General features: G+C 44.7%; 1 long non-coding RNA gene across 1 annotated transcript; it reads left to right on the forward strand.

Annotated features, from left to right (window-relative positions):
* The first annotated feature begins 533 nt into the window (after positions 1-533).
* On the forward strand, positions 534-10,575 carry LOC116217434. Its single transcript, XR_004161976.1, has 2 exons — positions 534-734; positions 923-10,575. It is a non-coding gene; the product is annotated as an uncharacterized LOC116217434 (long non-coding RNA).
* Positions 10,576-14,341: the final 3,766 nt, after the last annotated feature.

Consider the following 14,341-nt stretch of genomic DNA (forward strand, 5'->3'; position numbering starts at 1 on the left):
TCTTTCTTTCTTTCTTTCTTTCTTTCTTTCTTTCTTTCTTTCTCTCTTTCTCTCTTTCTCTCTTTCTCTCTTTCTCTCTTTCCTTCCTTCCGTCCTTCCATCCTTTCTCTCTCTTTTTTTCTCTTTCTTTCTGTCTACTCTCTCTCACACCTCTCTGCAGTGTACTTTCCCCAGCCAGTGGTCTTCCCTACAGCTGATTCCTAACGTTATACAGGATGACTTACACATCCTGCCCCAGCAGCCAACTAATACCCAGCTTTGAATTACTATTGAATAAGCAGCAATGAAATCCCTATCAAAATAATCAGTAGTTCCAAAAACCACAAACAACAAAACAAGCAGCGTTGCACCAGCTCAGCACGCCCGCCTGCTGCACATGGGCCGGTGAGTCATTCTTCTTTTCCCTCCCTCAGCAACCTCCATGGCTGCCTCGCTCAGCCCCGGGGAGGGCAGGTGGAGTGGGTAGGGCATGACTTCAGAAAGTTAAAAAAAAAAAAAGAAAGAAAGTTGACATCACTCAGGTCACGTGACTCAAAGGGACCAATGGAGGCAGGTTATGGAAAGGGGAACAGTTAAATTTGTAATTTTGGTTGTGTGAAACACTTCTTTGGGCCTCATAAACAACCACAGAACCACAAGTTGGGTACAGAGGCAGTCACACAAGAGCGGGTCCGGGATATTGGTCAGCAGGCAGGGCAAATCGCTTTGACTGCAAACCACAGTTTCGTAGAGTGGTAAGCATCATCAACCACAACTGATCCGCTATTTTTTTTTCTTTTTAAGAAACAATTTCAGAGTTCTTTTAGCAAAAGAACCTTATTATTTGCTTTGGGTTACTCAAGAGGCACTGGGATAAAGCAGAGTGATGGCTGGGCAGAGGGTGGTAACAATGACCGTTCTTTTCACTTTTTCACTTCCCAAGGTAGAAGAAATCATATATTCCTTCACTGTAAAGAGAAAGTGAGTTTTAAAGAGGAAACAATGGCTTCAAACAGCGTATTTGATTCACTTCCTTCTTACCAGCACTTCTTGAGAGGTAAGTGCCATTCATACTTTCTAAATATTCTTTTCGCTATCCCATACATAAGCAAATGCATGTCTGGAGAGAATTTGAGGACTTTCTTGTAGTACATGCTTTTTCCTACTTCAATTTTCTTCAAGGCGTTCTTGTTCAAGCTAGTATATGAGCTTGTAGGAATACCACCTTATTACTTATCATCCATTAAGGAGATTATAACATGGACTCATTTAAGCTGTTTAAACAGGCATCGCATGCTTGTGAATTTTCTCTTCATAAATCAAAGTCTGTTCGAGGAGCTCATATGAATTAAAGCAGATACAATAGCAGTAGCACAAGCCTCTTTTGATTCCTTTTGGCAGAATTATGACTTTTTGAGCCACTGCCGTGAAAAATGACAGCCAGCTGCATACGACACCCATTACAGGCTGCACCGCCGCGAGCGAGCAGCAGGCTCGTGCCGGCAGCCAGCAGAGCGTGATGCTGGCTCACTTACACTGTGCTGTCAGCCTGGGTGAAGGCACACTCGCTGGGGAGAAGCTGGGAAAGCTCAGAAACCTGCTTAAAGTTGGCTGCAACTCACACGGCTCTGGAGAAGCAATGTGGGTAAATTCAGGGTTTCTGTTGATGCCACGCAGGTCCCTGATGACTGTGAATTATTGGCTGCAACCAATCCTAGAGAAATGAAGTAGTCCTGTAAGGGCTGGGGAGGGGATTGGAGTGCAGCCCCCCAGCAATCTGACTTGTTTCACTGTGACCGAGCATATTCAGAGGCTTGCTCAGTCATGGGTTATTCATTTGAGCGAGCCCGGGACTGGCACGAGAAACTTGTTCACTTTCTTGTAACTGCCTTCCCAAATAGCACATGATGCAGCTGAACTTTTCCCCTTCCATGCACACCCTCTGAGTATCCGAGCCCCTTCTGCAGTGCCGTGCCTGCCGGATGACAGCGTGCAGACGGTTCATCAAACTTGGCCAGCACGCCGCGATACAGCAGCGCTGTGTAGCTCTTTATAACTGCAGACTACAGCTTCCCGGCCTTGCCGCTGCTGTCAGCGTGAGTCACGCGTTATTCCTATTAATATGCGAGTTGGGAATGCGGAAGGCTCGCCCCTGCTGCTGTGTCACAGCAACTCTGTGAACCCTGAGCTGCTCCCACTGACCGCTGTGGGATGAGGGCAAGGTGCCAAAGCGCCCACCATCTCTCTTTGCTTTCTTTTCTTCTTTTTGTCCCCCTCCTGCGATGAAAGTTTTTCTGCGTCTCTCTTTCCTGGCGCCAGCGGGGAGCTGAACACAGTGAGCTGTGTGAGTCAGGCAGGCTCACAGCATCCTGGCTTGCAGCATCACCCAGCCTGCAAGGGGAGATGCCGGAGGCTTGGCAGGAGGCAGCTGGCTGCTCCCAGCACTCACCGTGCTAATGTTTTGCCAGCTCTGCTTCCAAGCAAAGGAAGCAATACTGTTAGAATAGCAAGAAGGATCTTCCTGCATTTTGTCAGCTTTTTTTGGTGTGGTTTTGTTGTTGTTGTTGTTGTTGTTTTTTAAGTCACCCAACTGTTTGCTGTTTAATCTGTAGTACAGGAAGACTTTTTGAGGAAATTCTGTCCTTCTGATAAAAAATAGCAAGCCTCATGGGGCAGCACTTGCAGCATGCCAGAATACAGCCAGCTCGTGGGATGGGCTGGGGACAGTTGAGGCTATCTTGATGGCAGGAGCCCCTTAAAGTGCAGGGGAGCAACTGCATGGAGACCAAGGGCTGATTCTTTCTTGTCTAGGTTTGCTAAGGCTGGTTAGTCCAGCCAGTGGTTTACCTCAGTGCTTCACTATAGGCTTTATTATCTTTTTCAGTACTGCTTGCACTCTTATTGTTAATACTGCAGTAATTTGTACTCCTTCATGGACAAGGTCCCCATTATATTAGATACTTTAAGTTACAGATCCTGGTAGGTATCCAGCACAAGCGAGGTGAAACTGCAGCTGTTCAGTGCAGGAAGAGCTTGGGCAAGAGCGTTTTGGTTGGGTTATAAAGCAAATGCCTCATCATTGTGAAAGAATATTGCGTTTTAACATGGAAAGCTGCAACGTTCCTTTTTTGTTCCTGTCTTTGCTCAAATGAACTTCAGAAAATTTCAAAATTCTGGGGACAACAAGAGCAATGCTTGGGTCTCGGAGTAAGAAAAATAATCATCCCCAGGACAGATTGTTCTCAGCCATATTTCTCAACAGTGTTTACACAGACTGGCCATTAGAAATGTCCCAAACCATCTCTCCTTTTTTTCCCGCCAAAATTTATTACACTTTCGCCTTTAACTGAAATTATGAGGTAAAGGGAAAAGTGACTTGCATTCTGCCATGGATTTCACTTTATCAGCCCATGCAGTTCTCTGAGAAGGAAATCCATTACTTTTTTTTTAGCGTGGTGCTATGTGAAAATTGGGAAAAAAGAAAGGGAATGGGGAAGCAGAACAATTGTTCCAGCCCCTGTGAGCAATGATAGACGTAGAAAGCCTGACATATTAATTGAATGTGGTACACCACAAAGGATATGGCCCTCTTTCTATCACACCACACCAGGTCCTTGCTTCTGCCACTAGGTAAAGAAATGAGGATTGCACTGAAACCTCCAGTGATGTGCTCTGCATGCTGAACGCATTTACATGTTTACCAGCTCTGCTTTTAATGATGGCCTCATTTTCCTAATATCCTCTTTCAGTTTATGGCCTGGGCTGCATGATAGGAGTACAAAATGAGAGCCTTTTTATGGTTGTTTTGTTGTTCTAGTACAGCCCTCAATAAAACATCACTTGATCCCTTTCTCAAACCTGGGTTTGTATCAGCAAGGCTGCCATTTCAACTCGTACACAAGCATGGTTTGTAGGACGAGGACAGATTTGCTGGCTTTACTAGGGGCTGGGTATGATTTCGTGTGTATGGACTGGGTCACAGAAATGGTATCTTTTGGGTAGGAGGACCAAAACAAGACCCATTGGAGAGTCTTGTGTTAAAGAGTGCATGTTTCATTTCTAAAAGAGGCCTAGTTAATTACATGATACCACTAACCCCATAATGTCCTTGTTTTTCTTAGGGGCATTAGGCTGTTCTGTAAGGTTTCCTAACAATTTTGCCTGCAAAAGAAGACAGCATAATTAGTCCTTTTACAAAAACATTGTTGTTGTTTTTTTTTTTTTTATGGGGTTCTAAATATTATGAAGCATAATATTTTCCAGGAAGGCACTTTCCTCATTTTCCCTTTCGCTACGAGGTCTAATTATTTCAGTATGCAAAGAAGGTTGCTCCTGGTTTTGCCTTTGTAGTATTTTTTGTTGATTAATCAAGGCAGTGAAGCTCTGTGGTGCAACATTTTCTTGGTTTCTTATCAAATGGAAATAAATTCCAGCAGAGCACTTTTACAGCATGGAAAAACACACCACGTGTGCTTTATTCTTAGTTTTAACACTGTAGTGACCAACCATCGTGTGTCTCCTTGTTTGCACACGCTAAGTAAAAACATTGCAAGAAGCTCCTCCTGCTTGGAAGGGCTTCTGTGCCTGGTTCTGTGGACACTGGTATACAAGCGCATTGTTTCTCATTGCCCTTTAGTTGCTCTAACTTATGGGATTTATGGGAATCTTATAGGATTTATGAAGGTAGGTTGTTCACAAAGCCCCTAGCACTATATGTGAGTTAGGAAAATGAGCTATCCAGAAGCTCCCTGCTATTCGGGTCTGGCTCTGCAGGTTCAACATCCTAGAGTTGGTGCTTATCTGCAGAGGGTGCTGGTGCATCCACTCTATGACGAGTGTTCCCAGTGTCAGCTTTTGTGTGGTCCTAGTGGGACATCAAGCACTGCAGAAAGACATCCTCTGCAAGTACAACTTGTGTCCCCAGATCTAGGTGTGTGACATTGGCAGAAGTAATCATGCTAGAACCGGCTCTGTGAAAAACAAGTTCTTCTGAGAGATGCACAGTACTCAGCAGCACCATGTGCTAGGAAAGGCTTTTTTTTTCCCTCACCCAGGAAAAGAAATGGCTCTTTTAGCAACAGCATAGTCTAGGTTGTGACTGTGTAGAGAGAGAGCTTTCCCAATCCATTTGCAGACTGCTTGAACCGTTGCATAGAGTCAATTTGTGCCAGCATTATAAAATACTAACTGTGTCTTGTGAATGGGAAATTGAACTAAAGCTCATAAAAACCTCGGCTTACTGGAAGAAAAAACATGAATGTTGTCAGATTTACACAGCCTTCTCTGAGACTTTTTCACTCAAAACCTTTGAGAAGCACTGAGAGACCCAAACACAGGAATTCCTGTCAAGCATGTAGTGGGGTGAAGTACCTGACAGAGATGAATACATTGCTTCAGTAAGATCAAGAGATTTTATCTAAAGCCAAAATACTGAACTTTATGTTTAACCAATCACACTCAGCTTAGTGATGGACTGTGATGTCATTCTCAGCATGAACTCAGGATCAGAGTTGGCTTGCAGATACCTGGGATTGGCATGCCCAAATGTGACCTTTTTCCACCAATGGAAAAAACTCACCCCGCTGTGTGACCCCACTACACACAGCAGAACCCTGCTGGTCCCAGCAGCTGCACTCCTGGAGGGGCTGCCTGAGGTCTGGGCAGGATATTGGGACCAGGTCCTCTCATGTGGTTGTGGAGCACGGAAGTGAGATGCAGAGCAGGTTCAAGAGCAAAGGGAAATGCCTCTTGCTAGTGCTCTTGTAGAAGCTGCCAGCTATGGTGCCTCCTTAAGGGATAACATGAGGTTGCTCACCCCTGTGACAAGGTATGGAAATCCGTCTTCCTCCTACAAATGACAAGGGCTTGTACACTGAAAGCAGCCATGGCACATGCCCCACATAGCTAGTAAGACCTCTGTCAAATGCTTGTGCTAACAGGTGGGAGAGGTATGGCACCGTGCCTTGGGAGAGCTCAAGAAAGTTTGCACCAGGGATGTGATGCTGACATGTTCTGTACTTTTGCAGATTGCAGTGTGCAAATATGTCTTTACTCAGTTGTTGTTTTTGTTTGTTGGGTTTTTTTCCAAATTTTATTTATTTGGTTTGTTTGTTTGTTTTTGTTTGTTTGTTTGTTGTTGTTGTTGTTTTTTTCCTAAAACAACTGTAGCAGCCAGCTCACCTGTTCCTATTCCTTTCTCTATGCTCTGTCAATGGAGCAATGTAGGGTAGATTTTTTTTTTAATGGTGGATGATTACAGCCTAGAACTCATTGTCATGCGATGCCATTAAAAACAAGAGTTTATTGGGATCCATGAATCAGCTATAATCCATAATCTTAAAAACAGATAACAGTTTCTTGAGATGTACCATCCAGGTAAACAGTTAATCTCTGCCTTCATCTCTCACTGCCGTATTTCAGAGCACAAACCATTCTCTGCTAAAGCTCGGAGAGAAAGCTTCGCATGTAAGCTGGTCTGTCATCTGCAAAATGAATTGTGGCTTCCTCCAAAACATCTGGTACTGGCTGAGGGGAGAGACAGGCCACAGGCAAGGTGACTCACTGGTCTGAGAGAGGGATAAGAAAATATTACAGTACCTTTGTTACCTCCTCTGTCATCTTAAGAGAATGGATAATATATGAATAAAGTTGAGTCAGCTTCCCAAATAATAGAAGAGCAGTCTGGATATCTCCTCAACGAAGCGTATTGATGAACTGGGCTGGGTGACCACTGAAGTTTAAATCAGCGGAGCACCTGTAAAGGTCTGCAGTAACTTGGTGAAGTCCATGAAAGCACTGACATATTCACAGTGACACTGCCTGCAGGGCATATTATTCTTGCTGCCAGTGGAAACAAGGCTAGAAATTAAAAACATGGATTGACAATGTAATCAATTTTCAATTTTCTTCCTCTTAGGTCCCAGCAGACGGTAAGGCATTAGTGACCAAGATACACCTTAGTCTGAAATGCTGAATTGTCTGTAAAGATGTGTCCAGACAATTTAAACAAGGGAAGAAAAGAAAGGGCATAGAAGACCTGGCTGGGAAAGCAGAGCAGCAGAAAGAGCCAGTAGGAGCTACCTGGTAGTGTTTCCAATTCATCCTTAATGCTGTCCGCAGGGCTCACCACTTCTGCTTGCAAGTGAAACTCTGTGAAATTGGGTAGTTTCACTTCACAAAGATCTGTGAGAACATTTTCTCCGCCTTTGATCTGTCTTGGCTTTTCAGCCTGCGCTTTTTGTTTTGAGTTTCTGATTCCAGTGAACCCAAAAGCAGCCTGAATCAGGGGCTAGGGGCTTTTTCTTTTGCCTTCTGAGTATTTGCTCTTGCAGAGTGCTTTCTGTTGGCTGGTTTCACGCTGAAGCTGTGATACTGAGACGTGCTAAGAAGCTGCCCTTTGGTAGAGTTTTGGCTGCCAGTTGAAAATCTCAACTCTCATACAAATCTTTTCCATCAGTGCAGCATGAGGGAACTCACAACCTGACAGTTTGGATGTGATTTGCTATAAACATTTCACTCAGCTGTACTAAGGGAAAATCTTGCAATCCTTGTCAAGCCAGTGCTATCGAGAGGCACTGGAATGCCTGTGAAATGCCTTTTTTTGCATTCAGACAAGAAAGAAGCCCATTTGTGAAATATTTGAATATTGGGGGTAAAGGACCACAGATGAGCATCCATATCCCTTCTGGCAAAAGTCTTGCACTTCCCCAGTCCTGCATGCAGCTCTCATAAGTGCCTTTTCAAGCTGACTTTGTGGCATTTACCTGCATCATGCCAAGCGGGAATATCCCAGGGCGTATACAGAAGCCTTGAACAAGCACTGAGGGATGCAGAGCTCAGTCACCACTGTTGAAGCACCCTGCATTGTTCTCACCTTCAGCAAATGCATGTACTGTGTGCAAGCCGAGCAGCTGGAACAGGGCATCACAGGCTGCACAGGGGACAGATGAGCCTCCTTGCCTATCAGCACTTGATTCTCTTTATGTACGTGCTGTGGTACCAAAAGGTAGTGGAAGGCAGTCTGGCACAGCGAAATGAAAGCTTCCCTCCATCTCATGCGGTGACACCGGTAGATGCAAGTCGCTGCCAGCAAACCCTCGGATGTGTAAGTGTGTTCAGTGCTGGTGTGCGGGGGTGGCAGGTGCACCTCCAATTGTCACTACTGTTATTAGCCACGTGGAGAGGTTCAAGGCAGCACCACTTTACTCCCACTTGCCTGCAGCTGCGCTTCCACCCGTCTCCATACGCATGGCCAGAAGCAAAAAGCGGTGCTTGGGATAGCATCCTGCTTCCTCCCAATGGCAGTGGCAGTGACAAAATGGCCACCAGTTGTGAAGGGCTGGGTCTGTCCTCCCAAGAGCAAAGACTAATATAAGAATGAAGTCATGAATAAGACAGGAGGTGAACTCTGAATGCCATTGCTGACCTAGGGGCTAAATTAAACATTGCTTTGAGGTGCAGGTGTAATTTATGAGACTCCACTTAGCAGAACTGTGACTACAGAAAGTTTTTGTCTCTTTTACCTTGGAAATATTGGTGTGTAACAATGGTTTATGGCCTATTATGTGTGGCTGTGGAAGGAACTTTGTGTCAGCTGGAAGCCTTTTTCTGGTTGGTGGCTGTTGGTTTGCACATAGCATGTATGGCAGGGGTGTAAGAATGGATAGGCGGTGCATTCCCTCTTGAAGTAAGGAGAGCCTCTGAAAGAAGCACTCTAGTGGGACAGGACTTACACGTGTAACCACAGCTTGGGAAAGCAACTCTGAAAATCCTTTTTCCATAGGAGGCAGTGAGGAGGAGGTCTCACCTATGTGGTCAGTCAGCCTCCATGGCTGCTGACCGTTTGTTAGCATTGCACATCATTTTTTGCTGGTACAAGCGCGTGTACTTCACCCAGTTAGTAGGAAGTACAATTTATTTTACAACACAGTTACTAGATAATATCAGATTTCTGTAAAATGCTTCTGTTTTTCAGGACCTATGTGTAAATGAGCTCAGGGTTTTGCATGGGCTGGGTGTAACAGAATTCATGGCTAGAAGGTACATCCAAGTTAAGACTTTGTTAACCTCATTTGCATGGGGGTCAGTGAGTGAATCAGTTGTTGCAATGCAGGGTAGTTTAATTGCTTTTCTATGTTCTGCACATTCTGCACATGCACCACACACTTTGCAAAGAAATTCATTGGTACTTTGTCCATCTCTGTGGAGGTCATGCTGTATCGTGTGGGGTCCTCCAACAAGCTGTTAGCATCTGCAGGTGGACCACAAGACTCAGGTCTTCCACTCAAACACAAGATTATTCTGCCTGTACTTGCCTGCGCTGGATAAAAATGGTTTGCTTTCCTCAATGAAATGTGCTATTTTGACTGCACTGTGTTGCGCTGTTGTGGAACCTAAGGAATTACTTGCTTGGATGAAAGGAAAAAATGATAGAGTAAACCTCTTAAGCTTCGAAGTGCTGAAATAAACCACTGACGTTTTATTGTAACAGTCAGAACTTTTATTGCTGTGTTTTATTTTAATAGGGATTGCAAAAGAAAAGGTCATTTTTTTTACAGTTTCCTACACAGTCCAAACAATTTCAAGTACTACTTTTGAAGGGTGGTATTATTTGTACTGATATTTTCAAGTCCATCTGTTTTACACTATGCAACAGCAAAGCTCCAGTAGTCCTGAAGTGCTCCTTTCTGTAATGCATAGAAATAAACTTTGCCAGCATTAACACTTTTATACCAATCTAAGTCTCTTTCCATTTGGAATAGCGCCCTGCTATAACCAGACCTGTACCAACATAAAGCAGGATTTGTGGCTCCCCTGTGGGTTGAAGTTATGTCAGCAGACAGGCACCTATATGAATAAGGGTGACTTAGGTTCATGTTTTAATGGGAAAAGTAAAGAATGCCGGTAAACAGTTTTTAAGCACCAATTTTTTGTGAATTATTCTCTTCCCATCAGACAATTTCTCACTGAGCCTTTGCTTATTTCTCCAGCAAGTCTTTCTCAGCCCTGTTAATGACCAGTCCCTTATATCCCAAATGCCTTACAGGAGTAACACTGCTTCTGATGGGACAGCCAAGACAGCTAAGTGAGTTTCTTTTCTTAGTTCCTTTCTGCCTTGAAACCTTAGCACGTTCAGATCTAAGCCCTTCTTTTTGCAAGGCCTTGCTGGATTTTTTTTTCCTGTGGCATTAAAGAATGCCTTATTTGAAAACTGCTGTTCAAAGAGGGATTGAAATCAGATTTAGGAAAATAACTTATATAAAAGTATTAGCTGTCCTATTTTAGGAGATAATTGGCTGTAGCATAGTTTCCCTCTCTTATTTCTTCCTGGTGAGAAAACAACCTACCTTGTCATTGAGGTTTTTATAAAATGCTGCTGTTTGCAACATTCACCATGAGCACATTAACCCAAACATTTCTAGTGCATGACTTACTTTGCTAACTCTGCTCCTAGCCTTCCTTTTGGCATACAGACACCAAAATGTCTTCAGTTATCGCAAAACGGAGGAGGAAAAAAAGTTGGATCATGTATTTGATTGCCAAGGAGTATAGATACAAAAAAAAAAAAGAAAAAAAAAAAAAGAAAACTAAAAACCATAGCAAACACTGAACAGAAGCCAGCACAGAAGAAAGGGTGAGAAAGTCAGAATGGAGAAAAAATGGGTTGATGGGGCTTATGGTTGGACTTGATGATCTCATGGTCTTTTCCATCCTTAATGATTCTGTGATTCTAAGGAGGGGAAGAAGTATTTTATTGTGCAGTAGAATCCCTTGTATCAGCAGAGTTTCTCCCCAGCAAACCTCTGGGTTTTAGGGCTACTTCCACTGGGAATTGCAAGCAGTCGTAGCTGGTGTGATTTTAGGGGATCGGTGGATGACAGAGCTCACAGCCCCAGCTGCTGACATCTGAGCCCCAGGTGCTGAGCTGCCTCTACTAGCCAGCCCCAAAATGAATAATGCACTATCAGTCACTCCCACAGCTTGTGCTCCAAGAACAATCCACTGGCATTTGTTCATTTTTTAAGAAGCAGAATGTTTGAACTAAGTCTCCCATTGTTCATACCTCTACCCTACCTGCTTATTAAATCATCAACCTTTTCTTCCCTGGTAGCTTCCCATGTTGGTTAGAACTAGATGGATACAGGTGGCCAGAAGCCAGCCTGCTCTGTCTCACACACCTGCTACCGGCCCCCTTTGATCAGCCCTTCCCACAGATTCAGGACAGAAAGGGACAGAGGAGCTGGCTGCTTTTGGTTGCTGCTGTGCAAACCCTGCTGCTGAGGATAGTCCTGGGACAACAAATTGTGTATTTCACAGAATCACAGAATCACAGAATGGCCAGGGTTGGAAGGGACCTCAAGAATCATGAATCTCCAACCCCCCGCTGCATGCAGGGCCACCAACCTCCCCATTTCATACTAGACCAGGCTGCCCAGGGCCCCATCCAACCTGGCCTTGAACACCTCCAGGGATGGGGCATCCACAACTTCTCTGGGCAGCTTGTTCCAGTTTGCATAGTGAATATATATAAAAATTTCTGGATTTTCTTCTGAAATCTCAAATTTAGTTTGTTGCACCAGGCGCCCATGGGATCACTGGGTTTGTGTTTCAGTGTGTTCTTGCCTCTTTGTCTCATACCAAGCTCTTCCAGACGGCCTCTGTATGTGATTTAGCCTACAGGTTTCATTTAAATAATGCCACAAAATCAGTGCAAAGCTGGAAGGTGGGTTTGGGGCATGAAAGCAAGAAGAAATGTGGGAAGAAGTATTTCTAGAGTAGTCTCAGAGCCTTTTATATTTTCATGTTCAGCTGATACTAATAAATATGAAACTTGGTAGGCAGCTTGTGCCAGGATTCTGATACACTATGGACACTATGGTGGATAAACAGCAATGAGAATGTTAAGTTAAAAGGCTTGTTCAAGTACTTACATACCCGTGGGATTTCTTTTTCTATCTTTCTTTTCTTTCTTTTGTCTTACTTCAGCATCACCTTTCAGTGAGCCTTACAAGAAGTATGTAGACCATTAATCATGTTGGCTTGCATTCTGCAGGAGACATCAGTGCCCCCAGACAGAAAGCCCTTGTGACATCAGTAGCTGCTTTCTGTGCGAATATTCATGTTGGACCTCTTGTCACTGTGCCTCACCCCATTTGACTTCAGGCTGCTAGTATGGGCCTTCTGAAGTGTTGTTACTTGGGAGATAACTTGAATTGGAGCGTACTGAGGCTGCCTCCAGCCAGAGCAGATGCTAATGATGTGATCAGTGACATCATTAATGTTCTTACATGCTGCTAATGAATTGCTGAGGCAGTACTTAGGATAAAGATGGATAGAGATCTGCCTCAAACAGCACAGGTAACTCTGCTGTGTGTGTTAACTCTATTAAATCCAAATGCTCTCATCAGGTTGTTCGTGTTCTCCATAATCAGGTTGTGGAAAATGTCTCATAATTTGTTGTGTTCTGTCAAGTAAAGTCTCGTTTGTTGCATTTAAGAAGACAAGACATGCCGTCCTAGGCAGAGCTGGTGATTGGTTTCCTATAGACGTGGGTCTTGTGGCCATGCTTTTGACACCTGGTAAGGCTTTAATCTGATCCATGGTTTTTCTCTTCTTGAGGAATCTCCAAAATCTCTCTTGGATGAGTGCTTGGGATCTGGGAACACCAACCTTCGCTACTGCTATGTTTCAGGAAAGCTGTAGGAACTTAAGGTCACTTCTGCTGTATGGAATTTAGTTGAAGTTGGCCCACAGCCAGAAAAGTTAGCGGAAGCACAGAAGGAGTGGGAGCTATCACATAAGCTCTGTCTCCACAGAAAAGCAGGCTGATAAAAGCTTTGCAGTTCCGTTTGACATACACTGGGCCAAAGCGATATACAGGCAGTAATCAAATACAGTCGTCTTCAGAAACTGCTTAAACAGCTCTGGGAAGAGCACGATCCTCATTTTTATGGATGAAGAACCATGAAAAGTGATCATATCAGAAGTCGGGGGAGAGAAGTGGAAGCAGAACCTCTTTTTTTTTTTTTTGTCTTACAGTTCTGAGCCAGACTGCACAACATGATCTCCTGTTCACTTGGAATTGTAAATTTGGCTAGGCAGATGTTTTTGTCAGAAAGATGCCTTAGCATTGTGCTCATTCTCTCAGGGCACAGTTACCGTACGTCTCTAGCCACAACTGGGCCATCCAGCTCAAATAGCAAACCATGAAGAAAATCCAGGAAAAAAAGTTTCCGATGACTTTTTGAGCAGCAGGCTAACTTGAACGTGTTATGAGCTGTTTGTGGGCAACTCGGGAACAGAAAAAGAAATAAGATTAGCTGAGAAACTGTTTGTGACACAACGTTTCTTCAGCTCATCAGAATCTCAACTCCAGGAAAAGCAGTGGGTTCAGGGTTTCTCCATCCTGGCTTAGCACCATCCTGGCAGTTAGTGGTGCTCAGTGTCTCCTGCTCCTGCAGAGCAGGGAGGGCAGAAGCAGAGCACAGCTCAGCCTGGCCACCCCAGTTGGAGACTGCACTGCCTGGAGCCTGCCCAGGAATCTCCAGGCATGCAGCAAAGCTGGAGGTTGCTGTCCTGGGAGATGTGTGGAGAAATGATTCTTCAGTAAGTCTGTGCTGCTGTTGGTGTGGGCTCCAGCTCTGCTGCCAGAGGCTCACCTTCGGCCAAGCAATTACCAGAACAGAGAGGGTTTTGCTTTTCCTGCATCTAACTTCTGTCCAGTGTTGGTCTCTTCACTACAAGAAAGACAATGAGGCCCTGGAGCATGTCCAGAGGACAACGAAGCTGTGATGGGTCCAAAGCGCAAGTCTGATGGGAAGCGGCTAAAGGAACTAGATTTGCTCGGTGTGGAGAAGAGGAGGCTCAGGGAATACCTTATCACACTTTACAACCACCTGAAAGGAGATTGTTGTTCCTCTGCATCTCCATCTAAATGGTTATGTCCCGATCCCATGATCCTGACTGTGGGGACACGGCACAGCAAAGATACTGCACTATCCCCCTCCCTGCAGCCACGACACAATGGGAGATGGGCTGGGAGGAGGCAAGAAGCTTGGATGTGCTGAAACATTTCATAAGCATTACTGTAATAACTGCTTTTTGGTGAAATAATACAAAAGTGAACAAGATGGAAGCTCAGGCTTCCCTCTCCAATGCAGCCAAGCCCACACCACCTGCCTCTTGTTTTGCCATTAGCAGGAGCTGTGGGAAGGAGATAGCTCTGTGCTCTCCCCCTGCCCTACTGGGGTGCACCTGAGTCCTCCCCCCGGGGACAGCACGGGGCTGCCCCTCGCCTCGAAGCACGGGGAAGCTGCCAGGCTAAATGGAGGCATCCTGTTTGTCGGAAAACAAGCGACGGTTG

The sequence above is a fragment of the Meleagris gallopavo genome, chromosome 1 (assembly GCF_000146605.3).
Source record: "Meleagris gallopavo isolate NT-WF06-2002-E0010 breed Aviagen turkey brand Nicholas breeding stock chromosome 1, Turkey_5.1, whole genome shotgun sequence".
NCBI lineage: Eukaryota > Metazoa > Chordata > Aves > Galliformes > Phasianidae > Meleagris > Meleagris gallopavo.